Genomic DNA, 24,068 nt, shown 5'->3' with positions numbered 1-24,068 from the left:
AATATTTGGTTATATCCTCAGTCTATTTTATGTCTATAAACACCGTATATTTTAGCAAATTGCTCTCTTTTTCGATCTTACTATTCTATGACATTAGGGGATGTTTGGCTAAGTGGTTTGTTGTTCATCACCATAAAAGCTCAAAGATACGCCCTTCATACTCAAGAAATCCATATATTGAATCAATAAAATTCCATGTAACATTCTCAAATTGGCCTCAAGGAATCAATTCCCATGAACAAGATCGTCAATTCATAACCTAGAAACCACCACCACCTATGATATGCATCACCATTACCATCAAATATCAAAATCACTACTACCATCATTGAAATCCACCACTGCCACCACATCTACATTGACATCGTCCACCACCATCACCTCCCTTTCTTACCTATATCTAAACTTAATGCCTAGATCGATGCCATAGGTGCTCAAACCTAAAAATTAATCCTGAATATGATACCCATAAATTAAACTCAAAAACCACAGATGAATCAAAATCGTGGTTGGCAACACAAATACACAAACTTGAAATTAAACCCAAATGAAACCTAAACAAAAACTTACATTTTTTCTGCTCTGATTCACATTTCAGAGAGTAGAGAGGTGAAGGAGATGATGGTGATGCACAATCAAGGGCGGGCGTGGGAAGTGGGTCAAGTTGCAGGAGTTTACATCTGATGAACAATTAGGGGCGACGACAGGAGTTGGGTTTCATGGCAGTGGTTGGGAGAAATGGGGTGGAGTTCCGGAGAAGAAAAGTTACATCGTACGATTCATTGGACCTAAGGTTCGATTCAGAGGGGAGCAATGATCTTCAGGGGGTGCTCGTCGGTTTGCTCAACAATCAAATGAGGTGTTGGAACGATGGTGAGCAGGAGATGGAAGCCGGTGGGTTTCTGGCTCATTTTCTCTCGGCAGGAAACTCACCAGTGGAGTTGTTTTTGGTCTCCAACAACAATAGAAATTGACCAAGAGGGCAGGTGTAACATCTGTTCCAGGTATCATTTAATTTTTTAAGTTTTCAGGCTAGGACTCGATGAGTTGGGGAGCTCCAACTCGTCGAGTAGAGATCATTTATGAGGACACATGAATTAGATCATACTCAATGAGTCGGAAGGCCCCAACTCGACGAGTAGGCATTGTAAAGGGAAACCCTAATTTTTAGGGTTTGCATCCTATATAAAGGATTTAATCCGCCTCTTGTGGCCTCCCTTACCACTTCACTACTCAGAGAAGAGACCATAAGCTGTTATCTGTTGTTCTTTGTGCCTAAGAGGCTAAGAGAGGGGTTTTGGTGCATTTTGTTGAAAGAGTTTGAAGGTTGAGAAGCTTGGAACATGAAGGAGATTGTAGATCCAACATCTACAACGTTTGGGCACTCATTTGAAGGTAACAAGTTGTTACCTTGATCATTCTGGCATTAGATCCTCTTTCCTTGGATTTTAGGCCATTTTAGTATATTTGTGAAGCATTTCGGGGGTTGGGTAAGATCTGGAGTTGCAACTTCAGATATGGACTCCTCTAAGTCCTTAGAGTTATAAAGTCACCAAATTTATCAAGCATTAGCCCTTTTATTTGGCTAAAACCCCTCCCTTAGCTTGGTTTTGGCACTTAAGAGCTTGCATACACGTAAAGTTTGCAACTTTACGTGGAAACCATGAATTAGGAGACTAGATCTACAACCTGGAGCTTTGGGGTAGCTGTAACAATGTAACATCCAGGAAATTCAGAAGTAAAGTTGAAGGGATAAAAGTGTAAATAAGAAGGTCGACTCGGCGAGTCTATGGATAGACTCGGCGAGTCGAGTCGCGTTTCAGGTCGCGTGTTAAATGACCAACTCGGCGAGTCGCATGGGTGGACTCAACGAGTTGGTGCTGTATGGAGAAAACCCTAATCCCGGGGGTTGAACCCTATATAAAGAACATAATACCCACTCCCCAGCCTCTTTACCTTCCCTTTGAGTTCCAGAGGCCCTAGATTCGTGTGAGCTTTCCTTTGTGAGTGAGTAGAGCCTTGGAGGAGGACATCTTAGAGGGGAATTGAAGATCAAGATGATTTGGAGCAAGGGGCTTTGCAGAAATTTGGTTCATTTTCCAGTAGGAGCTTGCATTGGAGGTAAGAGATCTGTTCTTGAGCTTTTATCCATCGAGATCTATCATTTGTGGGATTTTTGGGTGTATATCTAGTGCTATCTTGAGTTTGGAGGTTAGATCTGAGGTTGCTACCTCAAATCTAGAATGGTGATGATCCAAAAGAGCATAAAGTCATTGTTCAAGAGCAGTTGATGAAGTCTTTTAGCCCCAAACCTTATCCCAAGAGTGTATTATGATTAGATCTCCTTGGATTCACGTAAAGTTTGCCACTTTACGTGATGGATGGCTTGTATAAGAGTAGATCTATGGATTGGAGACCCTGCATGGCTTGGAAAGCCTCTGTATGGGTTAAGAGCTAGTGGTACTCGACGAGTCACATGGGTGTACTTGGCGAGTTGCATGAAGATAGGAAGAAACTTGGCAAGTTGGAAGAACAACTCGTCGAGTTGGTTGAAGATAGCTTTGGACTCGGCGAGTCTGGTCTTGAGGTCCTAACCTGTTCTGGTTAAGCTGAGAATCGGTGAGTCAAGGGATGACTCAGCGAGTTGACTACGGTTTGACTCAGAGTTGTGGGACTCGGCGAGTCTTGGGGCGAATCGGCGAGTTGAGTCGTGTTATGGGAGTTTCAGACCATGGGGACTCGATGAGTCAACGGGTTGACTCGACGAGTAGAGTCAGTCAGGAGGGTTGGCTTTGACTGAGGGCTTTGACTTTGACCAAGAGTTGACCAATTGACTTCTATTGGTTTCAGTGATTCAGTGGTGGAGTTCGAGGCGGTGGTCGGAGCAGCGTGATCTTATTCCTCAGTAGGCAGTAACATGTGAGTCTTCTCACTATACTTTACCTAGAGTGGTAATAGAGTTATATGACAGAGTTATTGTATGCTATCTATGCGATGTGTGGCACTGCATTATTTCTACGTGATTTACGCTGTGTGTATATCATAGTTAGGATCAGAAGGTCCACAGAGCTAGGACCAGAAGGTCCACAGAGTTAGGTTTAGAGTTATGTGCCAATGTAATTGTATGCTATTTATTTTCTGAGATTTATTGTGATATGTGATATGCATGATTTTGAGTTTTCAGAGTTAGGACCTTTGAGTCCATAGAGTTAGAATCGGAGAGTTCACAGAGTTTGGGTGCACGGACCCACAGAGTTATAACCTCGAGTGGCTAATATGTGTTAGAGTGGTATTTTGAAGAACTCACTAAGCTTCGTGCTTACAGTGTTTTGTGTTATGTGTTTCAGGTTTCTCAGGTTCACGGGACGGCACCAGCTCGATTGTACACACCGGGGAAAGCGTTTGTTTGAGGATCTTGGTTTATTAATTGATTAAAAAAGAGTTATGTTTTGTAACTTAAACAAATGGGATTTTTATGAAATGCGTTAAAGAGATAAACTATTTTAATTTTCAAAAAAATTTGTTTGAAAAATTACGGTGTTACAAGTTGGTATCAGAGCCTTGGTTTGAGGGATTCGGATGCACCTTCTGGTAAATCTGGACTCAAACTGAGGAAGTACGAAAAGTTTTCAAAAGAAATGATTTTCTAAAAGTGAATAAGAGTTCAAAAAGGAAGCGAGAAAGAGCAGTGTGTACAATCAACCAGAGCCCGAACGGTGATTTCCCAAAATACTCTTACTTTTGTGTTATGAGATGTTTATGATACATTTTATAAGATATTATGCATGCTAGAGACAGGCTAGGTATTTCATATCTTAGGACTAGAGTGGCCTGATTTGTGATGCCTTAGTCTAGGAGTTTTTGTTATATGTGATGTGCTTTTGAGTGTGAGTGAGAGTATTCAGTTAGAATCCTTTTAGGGGACTTGAGTAGAGGAATAATCTAGGAGAGACGCCTAGATGATTATTGCGGTGTTTATCGAAGCATAGTTAGAACCCGCGAGGGGCAGAGTTGCAGAGTTCGGTGGTACTTGAGAATGAGCAGAGAAAGCGGAGTTATCATCCAGAGTGAGCTCTATGTATTCTTCGATGCCCGAATGTTGCTTGCTTCGTGCTTTGTGGAACTCTTGATGATGGGAGTTAGCTACCAAGTGAATATGACGATATTCAGGAGGTAGATGACTGGCATCATTAGGAGCTCTTCAGCAGCTGATGGCGGAGAAGTGGGAGTGACCTTAGCCAGATGAGTACGCTGGTGGAGTAGAGCATTTCGCTGAGGAGCGAGCACGCGTGATGGAATTAGTGAACGAGAAGGTTGACCAGCTACTTAGGAGCTCTGGGATGGTCCGTGTGGAAAGTATGGGTAGATGTGGCAGGTAGTATGGGCCCGTACTACTGAAAGCAGGGGACCCATACTCGATACAGGGAGTATTCTGAAGGTTCTAAGTAGCATCTTGAGGAGTGATGTCATGGTTCGAATACCATACATTGTAGCAGATTGAGAAGAGATGTCAGGGGCTGAGTACCATGGTTCTTAGCTATTGATGCTTGTGATTCTTCGGTTGTCCGATTAGGATTGATTGGTAGAGTTTGGATGCGATGGAGTTTTAGGCCTGAGGACCATGATTGAATCCATAGAGGCATCCCTTGAGAGGGAGGTCGGGAGCATTTCAGAGTATTATTGGTAAGATGTCAGATGTAGTCGCAAGACTCAGGGATTTGTAGAGAAGGCATTTATGGGGGATTGCATCCTGAGTGAGCGATCAGTCAATGGAGGAGATGTCACCTTCTGTAACCTGACGGGTTCTATTTATGTTTCTATGGGAAACAGGAGAAACGTGAGATTTCGGTTTCGGGGTATAGGAGTAAAACCCTGCAGGGTGACATTGATGTCGATTTTTTCCACCAGAGTATCAGGCAACATGTCCGCCGCATGGAAATGATCTACCATGAGCAGGTAGTCAGTGGGGACTGAGATGGTCAAGGACCACATTACACCCTAATTGAGTATAGTAGGGCGTGTGGTGGTGGTATCAGTGGGTAATCCAGTCGAGTACATCAGGGCGGTGACTCTTCTATCTATGATGGATATTGAGTATAGGAGTGGAGTCCCTGTTCTTGTGATGATTCAGGTGTTGGAACTTGGGTTGAGAAGTCAAGGTTGAAGAGTACGATGATTTATTGTTTCAGTCTAAGAGTCAGTGATATTACTGAACAGTTGAGATGTTCGGTATTAGGTTGGTATGAGACTTTGAACAACTAGAGTCAGTCGTGGTGAGAATTTCCTGAGGATTTCTTCTGAGATTCAGGGTATTTGAGGTTGCTTGATCCCATTAAAGGAGATTATCGGGCGTTGCGTATCACCTTCCAAGGGAAGGTGCGATATTGCTAGTGGAAAGAGTCTGTGGGATGGTGTGTGCGTCAATTGGTGATGGTTCGAACCCTAAGCGGGGGAGAACCGAGTATTTTATTGAGGGAACCAGAGATTTGTGTAAGAGAGGTTAGGGGTTGGATACAAAAATCTACGGCTCGAATTCGTGATGCCAGGGTCATTGGTGATCAAGGAAAGGTGCAGAGCGAGATAATGCATGTGGTATGTGTCTAAGAAAGGATGGGTGTCTCCTCGGCAGTTGGCCAATGGTCAGGAATCCGGTGGTGACCAGGGCCGTTTCAAAGGGAAGACTCGTATCGTTGGTGGGCAGTTGAGGACTTCTGGGTCGAAGTATGGATTATTTATGCCCTTTTTAGGGTGGATAGAATATTATCAAGCAGCCAACTCCCGGGTCGGTATGTGTATACTTGCTTGGATTTTGAGTAGTCGGGGAAAGGGTTTCGGAGGATCATCAGCGTGTTCTGAAGTGTTAGCGCCTTCTTTGTATTCCAATTGAGTGTTTGAATACACTGAAGTTGCGCATTGGGTGAAATGAGGAATTATTTATGGAGTTCAGAGGACATGTGTTGTTGTATCTATATGGTGCTGGGAGTAGGAGATCAGTGGTTAAGGAAGGACATCGCGATGTTCTGTAACGGTGTTCCGTGGTGACCGGGTTTAATGTTCTGATTTCGGAGTTATTTAGAATCTTGAGTTGGAACGACTAGTGGTATATCATGTGTTTTCAGTTCCAGTGGGATCCCTTCGGATATTGGCATCACGATGTATTATTTAAGAAAGTGGATCTCCGTAGAGGTAGGTATTTTGTTATGGCGGTTGCCGCCGGAGTCTGTGATGCATATGCGGGGCAAGTGTGTATAGCTATCTATGATAGTCTATGTAGCATGAGTTAGTGGGCGTAGTGTGTCGTTGGGATTAGAATGAGAGTAGGGGTGAAGCTACGGGGAGCCGTAATATTCACTAGTGAGAGGGTGTTGTGATGCTACGGGGAGCCGTAGTACCCACAAGTCAGAGAGAGGGAGTCGTGGTACTATAGGAAGCCGTAGTACTCGCTAGTCAGAGGTTGTCGTGTTATTGCGGGGAGCCGTAATACTCACTAGATGGCAAGAGAGTGTGATGTTGGAATGTTCCCTGATTAGGGTATGATGCAGAAGAGTTTTAGGCTTGAGTAGCCTTAGTATAGAGTTTTTTTTAAGCCTAGTGGTTGAACCAAGGGTGGAACTGGAGGTCAGAGTTGAGTCGATCCTCGGTCGGATTGTATTTTTCGTATGAGGAAAAGAGAATTTCGTGACTTGTGAGTCACTAAGCCGGGATCGTGGTCACGGGGAGGAAGCTCGTGAGATATTTTGGATCATGTTATAGGTGATATTTAGAGGTTCAGCTGTGGAGTCAAAAGCTAACTTGGTGCTCAATATCGAAGTGGGATATGAGAAATGAGCTAGAGTTTATCATGGTGATGTCTGAGGACACTTCAGGGCGAGCGGATGATTCAGACGCTCAAGGACATGCTTCGGGCATGTGTATTAGATTTCGGAGGGAGTTGGGACACACATTTACTATTGGATGAGTTTTCCTATACAACAGCCATCATTCGAGCATTGGTATGCCACCCTTTGAGCCATTGTACAGGAGGAGGTGTCGGACCCCCCATTTGTTGGGAAGAGGTGGTGCATGGACCCGAGAGTCCTAGCGAGCAGATTTAGAGCATGTGCGATACATGGAGTAGCGGTTACTCTACTAGGAATAATGTAGAGCGGGGTGTGAGCACCGTGGCACTTGTCTGAAGCGGTAAGGTTGGCAAGTAGATTTCCTTAGGTAAGGAAAGAGAAATGTAAGTAACTCTGGGAGAAGTGTTGGTTCACGGAAGTGAAAGCAGTAGTGAGAATGGATGATTAAGAGTTTGGTGGTTGAACACTATGTCTGTGCCAGTGGTATGGAAGCGCATCCAGGTTGGGTGTCTGTTGAGGTTGCGAAAGAATCTTCGATGGTTTAGAACCAGAGGAGTTCGGAAGAAATGCAAGGATAGAGCCTTGGATTTAAGTATGGTTGTGATTAGAAGGTTATGTATATAGTGGTAATTCATCCTGGGGATGTCTGATGGTGTCGTCCATATGTCGGGTTTTTCCAACCCGAGGATGTAGAGCAGGCTCAGCATGTGTATGCGATTACAGAGGAGAGCTCAGGAGAGTTGTTCAGGAGTTGAAGGATGTATCATCCTGTCAGCATGAAAGGATTAGAGTCGAATTCAGAAAGGAAGAGGGATAAGTTCCAGCAGTGAACCCGATAAGGTTGTGTTAATCGAGGCAAGGGAAAGTAGTTGGTAGCAGTGAGTACCCGGTCAGAACTCAATGGTTCAGGGTATTATCTAGTCTTGCGAGAGGCAAGTGTATATGGAGATCAAGAGTGATAAGTGTCTCTATCTGAGGAAAGAGCCGGTGGTCGGCTTGAGACAGTTGATATGAATCAGTAAGCAAGGAGTTGGATCATTTTTGGGATGATATCGGTGTTTGGAAGGATCTGGATCAGTAGAGATCCGAGGTTGCAGTGTCGGGTTATGATTATTGGAATTGTGTGCTGCATCAGGCTTCGAGGATGAAGCCTAATTTAAGTGGGGGAGAATTGTAACATCCAGTAAATTTAGAAGTAAAGTTGAAGGGCTAAAAGTGTAAATAAGAAGGTCGACTCGGCGAGTCTATGGATAGACTCGGCGAGTCAAGTTGCGTGTTAAATGACCAACTCGGCGAGTCGCAAGGGTGGACTCGACGAGTTGGTGCTGTATGGAGAAAACCCTAATCCCGGGGGTTGAGCCCTATATAAAGAACATAATACCCACTCCCCAGCCTCTTTACCTTCCCTTTGTGTTCCAGAGGCCCTAGATTCGTGTGAGCTTTCCTTTGTGGGTGATTAGAGCCTTGGAGGAGGACATCTTGGAGGGGAATTGAAGATCAAGAAGATTTAGAGCAAGGGGCTTTGCAGAAATTTGGTTCATTTTCCAGTAAGAGCTTGCATTGGAGGTAAGAGATCTGTTCTTGAGCTTTTATCCATCTAGATCTATAATTTGTGGGATTTTTGGGTGTATATCTAGTGCTATCTTGAGTTTGGAGGTTAGATCTGAGGTTGCTACCTCAAATCTAGAATAGTGATGATCCAAAAGAGCATAAAGTCCCTATTCAAGAGCTGTTGATGAAGTCTTTTAGCCCCAAACCTTATCCCAAGAGTGTATTATGCTTAGATCTCCTTGGATTCACATAAAGTTTGCCACTTTACATGATGGATGGCTTGTATAAGAGTAGATCTATGGATTGGAGACCCTGCATGGCTTGGAAAGCCTCTGTATGGGTTAAGAGCTAGTGGTACTCGGCGAGTCACATGGGTGTACTCGGCGAGTTGCATGAAGATAGGAAGAAACTCGGCGAGTTGGAAGAACAACTCGGCGAGTTGGTTGAAGATAGCTTTGGACTCGGCGAGTCTGTTCTTGGACTTGGCGAGTCTGGTCTTGAGGTCCTAACCTCTTCTGGTTAAGTTGAGAATCGGTGAGTCAAGGGATGACTCAGCGAGTTGACTACGGTTTGACTCAGAGTTGTGGGACTCGGCGAGTCTTGGGGCGACTCGGCAAGTTGAGTCGTGTTATGGGAGTTTCAGAGCATGGGGACTCGACGAGTCAACGGGTTGACTCGATGAGTAGAGTCAGTCAGGAGGGTTGGCTTTGACTGAGGGCTTTGAATTTGACCAAGATTTGACCAATTGACTTCCAGGGGTATTTTGGTTGTTATTGGTATTTACTGGTTTCAGTGATTCAGTGGTGGAGTTCGAGGCGGTGGTTGGAGCAGCGTGATCTTATTCTTCAGTTGGCAGTAACAGGTGAGTCTTCTCACTATACTTTACCTATAGTGGTAATAGAGTTATGTGACAGAGTTATTGTATGCTATCTATGCGATGTGTGGCACTACATTATTTCTACGTGATTTATGTTGTGTGTATATCAGAGTTAGGATTGGAAGGTCCACAGAGCTAGGGCCAGAGGGTCCACAGAGTTAGGTTTAGAGTTATATGCCAATGTAATTGTATGCTATTTATTTTTTGAGATTTATTGTGATATGTGGTATGCATGATTTTGAGTTTTCAGAGTTAGGACCTTTGGGTCCATAAAGTTAGAACCGGAGGGTTCACAGAGTTTGGGTGCACGGATCCACAGAGTTATAGCCTCGAGTGGCTAATATGTGTTAGAGTGGTATTTTGGGGAACTCACTAAGCTTCGTGCTTACAGTGTTTTGTGTTATGTGTTTCAGGTTTCTCAGGTTCACGGGACGGCACCGACTCGATTGTACACACCGGGGAAAGCGTTTGTTTGAGGATCCTGGTTTATTAATTGATTAAAAAAAAGAGTTATGTTTTGTAACTTAAACAAATGGGATTTTTATAAAAAGCGTTAAAGAGATAAAGTATTTTAATTTTCAAAAAATTTGTTTGAAAAATTACCGTGTTACAAACAACCCGTTATTTCAAGTCAATTAAAGTCTAAACTACAAATAAGTACAAGTGAATTCACATCATAACATTTATACAATAAGAACTTGGAATGCCATAAGGTCATGTTTATATAAGTTATTGTTTGAACCTACTTTGAAAACTATGCTTATATGGGTCATATATATAAGTATATGTGTGAAAACCGTGTTAGATTTAATTATTATAAGTCAATGCAAGTCAAAGAATTAAATCAAAAGCATGGAATATACCCCACCAACTAGGTTTCCGGTTTTAGTATCTTCGACACTTAAGGTTTTCGAAAACCCTTTTGTGTTTTCTCTTAGGTATGAAATCCCATAGTTTGGACCACCTAGGACCGAAATCTATTACTTTCGTGATGCTAGGTCCGAAAACCCTTCCTTGAAGAAACCTATATCTGAAAACACCCCCCTTCTAGAAGACATTGACCGCAAACTCTTTTCTAGTTGACCATAAGGCCGAAAACTCTTTTCTCTTTAACCTTATAACCGAAAACACATTAACTCAGGCCAATTAAGGCCGAAAACTAATTTCCTAGAACATATTAAGTCCGAAAACCCCTCTTTATATATATAGTTTCATCTGAAAACTCTCTAAATATCTTGATATCTTATCCTAATTCAGTTTCCCTATGTGATAATTCTAGTAACCAATGCAAACATCAACTCAACCTCTTATCTTATCCTTCATATATAAGTCACACTTAGGATCAATTATTCATTTCTATTCCCAGTGAACAAAATCATACACAAACTCTCTCAAAATACCAAACTCCTTTTCTCTCAACCCAAATTCTTCACAAACATATTTCCAAGAAGCTTTGATCCTTATTACTCCATGGTACTTTTGTAAGTGATCTTCAATTAAACTAATGGTTATATAAACGATTTCAATTCTAAATCCATTCATTCACACTTTAATATGTGTTTAAACATTAGAATACGACTATTGTTACATGTTCTAAACCGAAGGTCACCGTTTCTATCCTGTTAACAAAACCGCTATCACACTCAAGGTGAGTTCATACCCCACGTTTTCATAACTTTTTTTGTGTTTTAAAGGGGGGGGGGGATACAAGTAAAACACAAGGAAGCTTGTGTTAATATACAAACCATTATTTATGTTTTCTTACATTTTATGTATCTATTACGTGAAAACATCAAATATGCGAAACAACGTTATTACCAAATTTGCAAACACTTACAAGCAAAACATGTTAAAATGAAACGGTTATCATTTTCGACAAAACATACATTTTAAACTATAATAGGTATAGTTTGGGAAACATTCATATTATTTTACCCTTTCGGGGCAAAAAAACGATTATATAAAAATACGATTATTTTTATATATTATAAACATAATGAAAAACATTTTGATTACAAAAACACGTATCTCGTTGGAAATTTGTGAGTCATTCGTCTTCATCGTACCTACCACATTTATACATTGAAGTCCTGTTTTATAACCAGAGTCTCCTCCCGGAGAGCGTGATATTTGTGTTAGATCTATGCGGGACTGATGATCCCACACCCTGACTACTAGCAATAGTCAGACCGACAGGTTCTGGGTGACAAATGTCATAACATTTTGATGTCTGAAGAAGGTCGAGGCTGACAATTCATTTCAGCACAGTTATGAAAACTCACATGATAAACAACAATACATTATTTTACGTTGTCACACCCCCAAACCAGAACGGCGGAAACGTTTGGGGGCGGATGACGTCATGTAAGTATCACAACACATGCATTATAGTAATCAAAGTACAACCAACCATTTCATTAATAAGTATAAGTTTTGCATAAGTGTTTTAAACATTACATATTCTAAAACATCAAGGGAAATACAAAAGACAACAGGAGTCGCAGTCCGGTGCTAGGCAGTCTTCTCAAATTTTCGGGGGTGTACCTGTCTACTAGAACCTTGAGAATACAAGTAAGTTTTGAGAGAGTATCAGCATAAAGCTGGTGAGTTTATAAGCATTTTGTTTTAGGAAAACAATTCTCGGTTCTTTTGAAAAATGCAATATCTTTCCCGGAAAAATCTCATACTGTCCAGTGAAATAAATATATAAACCTCAATAAAAATGACTCTTTGATATCAGTTGAAAGTGTTCCTCAAGAAAATCCCATATTCTCTTATGAAAAGCATGATTAAACCCATTTCTTCTATGACTTCTTGGTTCATACTAGTTATGTACAAACCAATACCGGATAGACATTTAATTGTGTGGATCTGCCCTAAACCCACAACCAAACAAGGAACAGGGAATGAGACAGAAACCACACATTCCACAGTCTATGAGGTATTCTTCTTACATAACTCAAATGTATAAACTAAGGAATCATGGAATTCATAATGAAAGTTCATTAGTTGGATAATAGACCATCTGTTTATAAAATACTGGTGATTACCCTGGGAAATCCTATATTTCCCTTAAGTGAAAACTATTAAATTACCCGTTCTAAATCGAAAAGTATAAGTATCTATCATACTTATATTGGTTAAGCATAGTTCCCTTTTGAAAACCCTGGCTACTTCCAGTGACGTACATTAGTCTTATTACATAAATAAAACTAATTGAAAATATGGTGATCTGATTTCCTGAAAGAATTACTAATACCCTCCCGTGATTACTTAGGTACTAACTCTAAAGTTAGTTCGTTCAATCTATTATTATTACGTAAAAGAGTTGTACGGTTGGCAAGTTTTATGACCATACTTAAACTTGATACGACATGAAACGGACATCGATATCCTTTATGACATTTGTCACCCATAGACCTGCTGGTCCGACTATAGCTAGTAGCCAGGTGCGGGATAGTCAGTCCCGTATAGATCTATACACAAAATCCACACTTTACCTCCAGAAAATTCTAGTTCATAAGGGTAGTCCTCCACTTAGTTAATGCTATAAGCGCCCAAGGACGTGTCTCCCAATTAAGTTAACAACTTTACGAATAATAATATAGGAAAACCCTTTTTTTTATTAACACGAATCTTTATAAGATAGTATCTTTGGTTTCATGATTCGTAAGTTCATTTCCTTAGTTTTGAAAACGGCTTTTGCATGGTTTATATTCTAACGCGTTATGTGAAATTGATTTCTATATTCGTTGTATATTGATAACAGTAATATATTAAGCAAAATAATATATTTGAACACAAGTTTACTTGTGATTTTACTTGTATCCCCCCATTCCCTTGAAAACATTTAAAAACTTAGAAAAATGTAGGGGTATGAACTCACAGTTTGACGTGGGATTCGAAGGTAAGTCGGTAGGAATGCTGAGTGCTAAAAGAAATCTCGGACACAAACAAATCCTATTTAACATATAGTGATCCATACATGCATTAGATGAGGGTATAACACTATTAGTTATGGATGGAAATCACCTTAGGGACTAGGAAACACTTGAAACTAAGTGTTAGAATTACATGTGATTTGAAGATGGGGAGTTTGCGGCCGTAAAAAGGGTTTATGGTCATGGGTTTGTGGCCAAATAGGGTTTTCAGCTCAAGAGTTTGCGGTCCATAGGTTTACGGCCCATGGGTTTTCAGTCCATGAGTTTACGGCCGTAAACACTCGATGAAAAGTGCGATTTGCGGTGTTTCTAGGTCCTTTCTAGCCTCTTGGAAGTGTTCTAAGTCCCATGCTGTAACGATCGTCTTTCGAGGTATAAATTTATTTAAATTCTCAAGTTTTATTTTGGGCTATAATAGAATTGTATTTTATGGATTGGGCCTCTTTGCTTTGGGCCGAGGCATAGGCTACCTATAAGCCGTACGCGGAGCGTAACCCATTGTACGTGGGGTGTAGTGCCTAAATGAAACATGGGGATGAGAAGTGTACGCGCAACGTACCATATGGTACGCCCAACGTACGCGGTCGGAGGAAAAACCCTAATTTTAGGGGTTTAAGGCTATATAAACCCCATTATAGTCTCCTTCCTTGTTTCCCCATCAGCCTCCTTACTCTCAAGAAAACCCTAATTCGTTCTTATCTTCTCTTTGTGTGTGAAGAAGCTTTTGTGAGTGTTTCAAGGAAAGGAAGTAGTGAAGAAGGAAGGGAAGAAGTTGGAGAAGAAGCTTGAGCTCATAGATCTGGACTTAGCACCCTCTTTGTCATCAAAGGAATGTATAAATTTATGAACTTTCTTCCTCTTTCCTTCTAGATCTAGGTTATGGAAGTTTAGACCTTTTTAGGTCCAAAGGTTGAGTCTTGATCTTGTAAGTCGGTTTTGGAGCTTGGGTTTCCATCCTTAAGGCTCAGACATCTTCCTAGCAATAAAGTTTCAATCTTTGTGGCTTATATGGAACCATGCATGAGATCTAGTTAGCTACATGGAAGTAGAATGTTATTTATGGAAGTTTGAGCCTTTATGAGACTTGTAAGCCATCAAGTAAGCAACTTTATGGCTTAAGACATGGAACAAGCTTAGGATATAGATTTGTAGCTTCTAGATCGGATTATTAAGCACTTAATGAGATTTTGGCTTAACAGGGTTGTACGCTGGGCGTACAAGGAGGTACGCGCTGTGTATAAGCCAACAACCAGTACGCTCAGCGTACCTTAGTGTACGCCCCGCATACGCTGCCAGTTTAGGCTTCGAGTGATTTGGGCCTCGGTGTGGGCTGAGTTTCAGGCTTAGGGTCCTTGGGCCTTAATGGCCCATCAGAACTCAGTTGCTAAGGACCAAGGATTTAGTATTGGGCTTGAGTAAGGCCCAATAAAGGGTTTTGGGCCCAATATAGCTAATTGGGCCATTAATAGGCCAATAGTAAGTTTGGAAAGCCTATCTTGTTATTGGACCTCCAGAAGTTAGATTTTAGGCCAAGTTTATTGTGGGCTTAAATAGGGCCTAAATGAGGAGATAGGCCCAATTTAGAAAATTGGGACATTAGTGGGCCTATAGTGGGGCCATGGATGGACTTAGAAGGAATTGAAGGTTTTGGGCCATGTTGTGACCCATGCCATAGCAGGGGTAAAATGGTCATTTTACCCATAGGAGAATCCCTATTCTGATTTAGTATTTTATTTCCCATGATAGCTGGGAAGCAGCTAGAGCAACAATCAGGGATTTCTCATTCAGGAGTTCAGCAGTCAGCATCACCAGGTGAGTTTCCTTTAAGTAGGAATGGGTCTACGGCCACAATGCTGACTTGTTTAGTTAACAGTAGTTCCGGACCTCGGTCTGATGCAGTAGTTAGATTGCTTGATGTCTTTGTGATTCAAGCATGTGTTCCGGACCCTGGTCCGATGCATTATGCAGTATCAGTGTTTATGCTATTTTCTATGTTATGCTATGCTATGTTCAGTCAGTTAGTTCCGGACTTCGGTCCGATGCAGTTTCCGGACCTCGGTCCGATGCAGGGGCAAGGCCCCAGATAGTTTTGGACTTCGGTCCAATGCAGTTAGTTCCTGACTTCGGTCCAATGCAGTTTCCGGACTTCGGTCCGATGCAGAGGGCAAGGCTCTGGTTAGTTCTGGACTTTGGTCCGATGCAGTTTCCAGACTCTGGTCCGATGCAGTGGGTAAGGCCCAATAGTTGTTATATGTTTGTATGGTATGTGGTAGTTTGGGGGAGCTCACTAAGCTTCGTGCTTACGATTTTTAGTTTTGGTTTCAGGTACTTCCGCAAATAAAGTGAAGAGCTCGGGATGATGGCATCCCACACACCACAGCTTCAGCTTTTATTCCTGGGAGTTTATTCAGTTTTTCCTTAGATGTGATTTGATACAGTTTTTATCATGATACTTATTTATGGCTTGAGATATTGATGTATGGTTTTTATGAGATAACATTCAGTATATGATTTTTTCTAATATTGTTAAAACGAAAAAAAAAAATTGGGTCGTATTTTGGGGTGTTTCGCGTGCATAGCTAAAAGGGGTGTTTAAGGTAAATCTTTGACCAAATACTAGGGTTTGCGGCCAATGAGGGGTGTACGACCGTACACATGAGTTTACGGCCGTAAACCCTTCGTTTTCATGCATTTTAGGCCGATTTCTAGGTGAAAATCAAAGGTTTCTAGTATATATCAAGCATAGGAGGTAGTTACTTACTATTAGGAAGCTTGGGATGAGGTTTTTAGCCACCAAGAACTAGTGTATTCTTGGTGTTCTTGGTGAAAGATGAAAATCTAGCAAATGACGAAATTTATGAGATGAAAAATGGATTCATCAGTAGATAAGAGATTGAAACATAATCAAGGTGAAGAATCACTTACATTCTTGAGGATCCTTGAGCAAATTCGATGGATGTAGAGAGAGAAAGAGAGAGAATAGAGAGAGAAAGTCTTTGAAGTGGGTAAAGTGTGAGATGAAGGCTAAGAATCCCTTATATAGAGTGAGTTTTCGGCCAAGGGGGTGGGTGGGGGTGTACAGTTGTAAACTCGAGTTTGCGGCCATACACTACTCTCAAAGGGGTGTTCGGCCCGAATGCTACGATATGACTTGGAAAAAATCGTTCTTGGACCCAAACCTTGATTGTACTGAGCTTAGAATATTCAGTTAGACCCAAAATGATACTAACGAGAACAAAAACAAATCCGAATTGATTTATTTTTAAACGGTTCGAACAAAAGAAATTTCGGGTTGTCACATACGTGAAATCCATATAGGATGGCTACTTCATATTTGAAATTTTGATAGACAACTCCATAATCTCAATCTCCTGCGGTATCGTCTGTTTCATCAATGATCATCTGAAATGCTCTTGCCTTTGGCTTTGGTGGCACATTCGGTTTTGCAGCTTCTTTTTTCTTTAGGCAGTCCTTCATTAAGTGCCCTTCTTTACATTCAAAACATGCGCTCCCATTATACCTACCCTCATCAACATAGTGACCAGGTCTTCCACATTTGTAGAAGGTCATTTCTTCTTTGCATTTCCCGAAGTGCTTCCTTCTGCACTTTTCACACAACTTTGCTTGGTTGATGTCTCCATAACTCTTGTTGGTAGTTCCGGACCTGACAACCTACTCTTCTTATCAGGCCTTGAAGATCTCTCAAACTTCCTTTTGTTTTTCAGTTTCAGCTTTCTCCCAATCATTTCCTTTATCTGGGTTTCCATATTCCTAGCTGCCAAGATGGTTGCTTTCAAAGCAGTGCTAGCTTCACTGTTGGCCCATAATATGTTGTTAGTCTAATAGCAAACTTGTTTACTTTGGACAGTTTGGTAGGAACTAATATAGGAACTAGGTTCATTTTTTCAATAAAAGTTTTAGCATACTTGCTGACACTCATCTTCCATTTCTTCAGATTCTGAAATTCATTATTGATTTCCAAAAGATCTTTCTTAGATCAGTATTTCCTTTTAAATCCTTAAAGAAATTCTCCTAATACATATTCCTTGCTTCTCCGCTTGGCATGGAATCAACCAACTACTTCCACTAGTTCAATACTCGAGTCTTTAGTTTTTTTGAGAACTAAAATGGTCTTCTATCGCTTACTTCAGTCATAACTATCAAACATCATATCCATCTCAGGGATCTAGTCCATGAATTCCATTGGTGTTGGGCTCCTAGAAAGACTTGGCGGTTTGGAAGCCATGAAGTCCTTGTACTTGTATCTATTCCTCTCAACTTCATGGTCAGGGTTATTCCTTCTAACCCTTCGCGGTTTAGCTTGGTCCACGGTCCGACTGTAGGTTCCCTTTTCAGACTGACCCTCATTTAATACTGGTTAAAACCATTGGTAAAATGACTTCTCTCCTATTTCCTTAGATTAGTTGTCTAGTTTGGTCCATTTTCTCAACTAGTATTGCTCGAATTAGGGCTTGGAAACCTGCCTCATGATTGGTTTAGCTACTGACAAGACTTCTAGTGCACGCTCGACTACACGAAGCTCAAGCTGTCGGTTTCCTTTACCGTTCCCCCAATCCGCTATGAGTTCTCACCATGACATTTTGTAAACCAAACTATTGTTCAATGTATCAGAATTATGAGTATATTATGATAGAGAAGGTTTGGTTATGTTTTAGACGTATGATCCTCCTTATCACCCCGAAAAGTTATATGCCAATTCTAATACAATAATTAAATGTTGAGAAGCGTGAACATATAAAATTTCCTAATCAAGGTCGGCAAAAGACCCTGGATCTAGTCAAGTAATAGCAATTTTAGGTCACCTAAAGCATGCTACAAATCATTTAGCATATAACAACAAATTAGGCATCCTATCCTAAAGTAAGCTAGTGCTTGTGTCAATTCAAGTATAGTTCCTATAATAAAATGGACACATACCTCGTGATCATTTATTAGCATTATAAGTTTAAGTCTAGAAAGCCTCAAATATTCCTAGTTCGCTTAAACTAATGCTCTAATACCAACTGTGACATCCCCATTTTAACAATTAGAAAATACATTTTATTTATGCTTATTTTAAAACATGATATTCTTTATTTTTCTGAATTTGTCCCATCAAAAGTATCTCCGACGAAATGTTTTTCATTGATTTATTAAAACTTGGGATGTCATAATTGGTACCAGAAACATAAGCATAAACGTAGCTATTACTGGCCTAACAACATCTAATGGCATATATTTCCTTGATTTTATCCTCAGATCAAAACATCATATACCTTTGTAGCGCTACGAGTGATACAAAGAAACTGAGTAGGTTAGGTTGGAAAACTTGGTCAATACATAGGGTTTTTAACCTAAAATATTATAATCTTTAATTATATATTTTTCTGTAAACAAAGAACCTAGTTACACATTCCCGTTATCCTCAATTCCTAATCCTTAAATAATGATCTCAAGGGATCTTTCCTAAAGGATCTTTATCAACAACAGTTTTCATATATTCTTCTTTAAACATCTAGGCTTAGCAGTACAATAGTACTTTGGGCACAACATAACAATACAATAGTACTTTGGGTTAATACAATAGTACGATAATACTTTGATCACAACACAACATGTCATGTGTTATTACTATGCACTCATTTGTTAAAAGTGGATGACTGGTGAATCCGGCGGCGCTCTGCCTAACACCTTGACTCTTCCTTTGATGTGACCTAGGTATAAATGTCACTGATTCTTAGTATTATATTTCTGGTGACTAATGATAGTCAAGATTCCTCCCTAATCCCAATGTCCACATCAAGATTTATCAAGTAAGGAACAACTAGGTAGGATCATATCAGAGGTAGGGTCCGTTTGATATATAGAGTATACTGTTTCGAAATCTCACTTTAAACACCTCATTAAATCCAGCCCAGACATCATTCTTGTAAGTAGATAAATCAATATAATGACTTGGAGTCACTGAAAAATCATATTTATAGGTTCATAATAACAATTATGAACATAAATATAAGTTACACCTGACATAAAATAACTGTAGCTTAACTTAAAGAGATTTTAGCAAAAACCAGGAAGTTACGCCGGTAAAATTCTGAAATTGAAAGCTTTTATTTACCAGACTCTCTGGCCCTCCAGTGCCTCTTTACTAGCTCCTAAAAACTCATAAACTTGGGCCTCAAGGGTGGGGAAAATATTGAGAGAAAGAGAAAGTGTTATGAAGGAGTTGTGTGGAATCGAAGTGATTTTTTCGAAACTATTTATAAGGGTTTCAGAGGGGCGCGTCACGTCTGGTGACCTGGTCACTTCCCCTTCTGCTATGTGTTGCCTTGTGTTTCGTCTACATCCTTAGTTCTAGAACATGCCATGTGGCCAATTCTCAATCGCTAATTCTCACTAAAATTCATATTCTGACTGGTTTAGACTGTTAAAGTCAAAGCAAAATTTATACTTTTTATACGAACTTCATTCTCGATTTTCTTTATATCGATGGACTCCTAATCACGAGATCTTCAACTCTCGTTTAGATTGTTTTATGTAGCAATCAACCAATTTGAATTTCAATTTTTGTGTCCGTACTGTTGTGGAAAATTCAAAAAGTCATAACTTCCTTATATGAAGTCATATTTTGACATTCTTTATATGGACTTTCTCAGTTTTATGATTTCTACGAATTTCGTTTAGATTGTTTAGGCTAATAAGCAAACCATATAAAATTTACTTTTTATGATGTGCACAACTGTGCTAGTTTAATCGTGAAACTTTGAAGAAACATAACTTCTTTATACCGAGTCGGATTTCAATGTTCTGTATATATTTAGAATCATTGTCACATATACTATAAATTTGGTTAAAGATTATTTATGATCTATCAAAAAGTCATTTTATCACTCATTTGTCTAGCCCGAATCTGCGGGTGTTACATATATTTATGAGAATACATGCGTTTTAAAAATATGTCAACATAAAGTTGGTGAGTTCATAGGTTTTGACTCTGTATACTTTTTACAACCAAAAGTATGTTTATACAATATATAGGATAATAGTTTTTCTAACCTAAAATATATAAAATAAAATAAGTGTTTGTAATCCTGTATGAGGGTGTTGTTAACATTTATAACTTATTAATTATATGTTTATAACCAATAAAAGATGTGTCATAACATTATTAAGTTAATGTTACTTAATTAATTTATCGACACTTATCTATTATAATTATTACTACTACATACAATCCCATTTCAACTCGTATGAGTATCTAAACCACATATAAATGCTATTTTAGTTCTATACATATACTCTAGTGACATATGAATTCTTATTAAATTCCATTCGAGGGTGCATGCTAGGTACAATTATTTACTTATTATATAAGTTCTATACCCGTAATAGTCTGAGCACTCCAGGTATAAGTTTTTGTGGTACTTATACCTAACATTAATAATTATGAATAAGTATAATGTTCTAGAGTGTAACAGGCGCTATATAAGTCCATAACAAATGTTATATGACGTTCAAGACCCCTGTTGTCACAACTAGTTGTTTTGATGCTTTGTAAACATTGAACAATGATAACATGGTGATTAAAACTTGAAAGCATGTATGATGCTTATTCAATGACAAAAAAATTTCATCAAACACTCTATACAAACACTTCAAATAGCCAACAAAGAATTGGAAACCCTAGAAATCCCGGTTTAGGTCCATCATGGACTAGGATTTCCTTATTGGGCCTAATGGGCCAATAAGCTTCCAAATTGACTATTTTTAGCTTAGAACTCTTAAATGGGCCCTAATTGGACCCAAATTCATGAAACTTAACATTTTGGACCATAATGGATCTAAAATGGAATAGTTTATCTTTAATGGGCCTTATTGGGCCATAACAAATCTAACTAGCCCAAATGGGCCATGAGACTCATACTTAATTTATTTTGTGCCGCGAACCATCTCCAAAGACCTATTGGGCCGAAAAATCATCAAAATGGGCCATGATATGGACTTAAGCACAAAAGGCCCAAATTCTTTCTTTCTTCTCCCTCTCTCGGCCCAACTACAAAGGGGGGGGGGGGGGGGAAGAGTTCACTTTTATATGCCACCTCATATTTATCCATTGGAAACCCATGCACAAATCCCATACTTCCATGCATGTCAATTTATTTTATCTCTTCTCCCCTCTCCTCCTCTTAATTCGGCCGAAACACACACACACCCCATCACAATTTCAAAGTTTCTTCAAAACTCTCTCTAGAACTCCTTCACTTTCCTCCAAAATTTTGAGAATCACAAGGGGCTACAAGAAGATCTTTTTCTTGATATCACTAATCCTTGGTAAGTTGTTGTTTGATCGATGCTTTAACTTCTTGTTTTCCTCAAAAATCTCCCTTAACTCATACAAAATTCATGATCTTACTTCTTAGAACACATCTAAGACAAATATCTTCCAAGAAGTTTGTTAGGCCGAAAAATCTCACCATTTTCTTTCATTTCTTCTTCAAAACCGAGATCCACAAGAAAAGGTGAGTTCATACCCCTCTATTTTCGGTTTTTACAAGATTTCTGGGGGAGAATACAAGTAAAATGTGTAGATATATGTTTTTTTGTAAGATATGTGTGATTTCTTGAATTTATTTGATAAATATGTATGAAAAATCATGATCTACCCGAGATCCTTAACCATGATTAGGATATATATGTTCTAAGGCATCTTAAAAGATGTTACCATCAAGACCAAAGTAATATACAAGTTTAAAATAAACAAAACAAAACACAAATCCAAATTTTGAACCATTTTTGACAAATAAGCAAGATATGGGAAATAAATGTCATTTACGGTTTTATAAGGGTCAAAAAGGTCAAGTTAGTTAAAATATGAGTTATTATGACAATCTTGATTTTTAAAGGACTAAAAGTGTAAAATTTAGCCTAATGGGCTAAACCTTGGGCTTTTCGGCCTTTAGGCCCAAATTTTCAAAAAAGGTGTTTTTCAAGGGGTTGAAATGGTAAAATTCTCAAAACAAGGGGAAAAAGAGTAAACAAAATTAATTTAGGGGACTAAAATGATATTTTTTTTCTAAGCAAGGATAAAAATGTAAAGTTTTTGGATTTTGGGCCAAATTGTAAAAGTTGCAAAAAGTTTGGGCTTTAACCGAAAACACTTTTCTTGAAGAGTTGAAACTGCCAAAGAATAAGTTTTGGGCTAAGAATATAACTTGAACAAATCTATGGGTCAAAAGTGTTAAGAAAATGGTTTAAGGGCTTAAAATGTCTTTTTTTTTTGTAAAGGACTAAAATTGTCATTTTTACTAAAGAAGGGTTGAAAGGGTTCAAACCAATATTTTTGAGTCAATTATTTTATTTTTAAGATATTGAGTCAAAAACACTGAACTACAACTTACGAAAATAAAAACACGAATATTCTAAATATCGTTATAAGTAACCGACCGGCCTCGTGTCGTTACGAATCTAAAAATCAATCTTTTCGATAATTATGCAATACCTAAAACAATTAAATATTTAAAACTTTGGGCTTGAAAGTTCCAATCATGTTTGTTGGGCCTTTGTGACCCATTAACATGACTTTTGGGCCCATAGGATAATAATAAATGTTATTAGGCCTTCTATGACCCAATTTCATATTTAAGGGACCTTCAATGGTTTTCAAGTGCTATTGGTCGTTAGTGGCCCATTAGCATTGCTAGTAAAGTCCAAGTAAATCAAATGCGAAATGGGCCAACGTGCCCATTTGTATACCTAATAGCCATAAATAATACGTGGGATTAGTAGGACTTTGTAATCCTCTTCTCCTCGTTTATTAGGCCTACCTTCAATTCAGTAAACATATACAAGTCGTTAATCAATGGTAATCAAATTCATGTTAAATTTAGTGAGTAATAGAGGGCGGCACCTCTATGGGTCGTCTGTAGTCTGTAGTTATAATCAAAGTCTCCTGGAGGGAGAGCAAGAGTTTGTGTATAGATCTATACGAGGGTGACTCCCCCACACCTCAGTTGTGCGCTACAGTTAGACTCGACAGTCTAGGGTGACAATCTCTTAAGATCAATTACGACGTTCGTTCGAATGCCAAGACAGACGAACTAGTCATTATCATGCATGGTTATAACGACTCACATAAACAAATCTAATACTATCCGAGTAATCAGGGAAAAATCATAATCATTCGTTGTGACGGTTTAACAATTTGAAACAATTATATCTTCTGATCAGAAAACATCGGGTTTTTGAGGAAATCAACACCATTTATTTGTACTTTTCAATAACTATAATGCAAAACTTTTCATTTATACACGCTTTGAAATCATTCATGCATAAACCTAATGATCTTTACACTTTGGTATAAACAATTGTCTTTTTCAGAAAATATCGGATTTTATGGGTTTTATAAACTACACAAAACACTTTTATAACAACCACGCTTATGAACTCACCAACATTCCATATGTTGACATTTTTCAAAATAACCTGTATTATCAGGTAACAGGTAAGCTGAGAAGTAATACCAAGTACATTAGGGTGTTATGTTTTTAAAAACTATCAAACAATATGTTATGGATATGTAATGTTTAAACAATGTACTTGATGTGAACAATGTCAGTTGTAATATATTTATAAATGGTGATGTTTATGTTATGATTCATATATATTCATTGTGATGATATTCAATTTAATTCACCCGAGCCCTCGGGCGTTTGCACCGTCTGGTTTGGGGGTGTGACATCTACTTGGTGCTATAAGGGGTGCACCAGATCAAACACTCTGCACGCTTCATCAACGTCAGACCCACAAACAAAAGGGAAGTTCGTCATCTGATGGGTTTTGTTAAACTATGGGTTGTAGCTA

This window comes from Lactuca saligna, chromosome 5 (genome assembly GCF_052625555.1).
Source record: "Lactuca saligna cultivar CGN05327 chromosome 5, ASM5262555v1, whole genome shotgun sequence".
Taxonomy (NCBI): domain Eukaryota; kingdom Viridiplantae; phylum Streptophyta; class Magnoliopsida; order Asterales; family Asteraceae; genus Lactuca; species Lactuca saligna.
The sequence above is the reverse complement of the archived record's forward strand: the minus strand, read 5'-3'. Positions refer to the sequence as shown.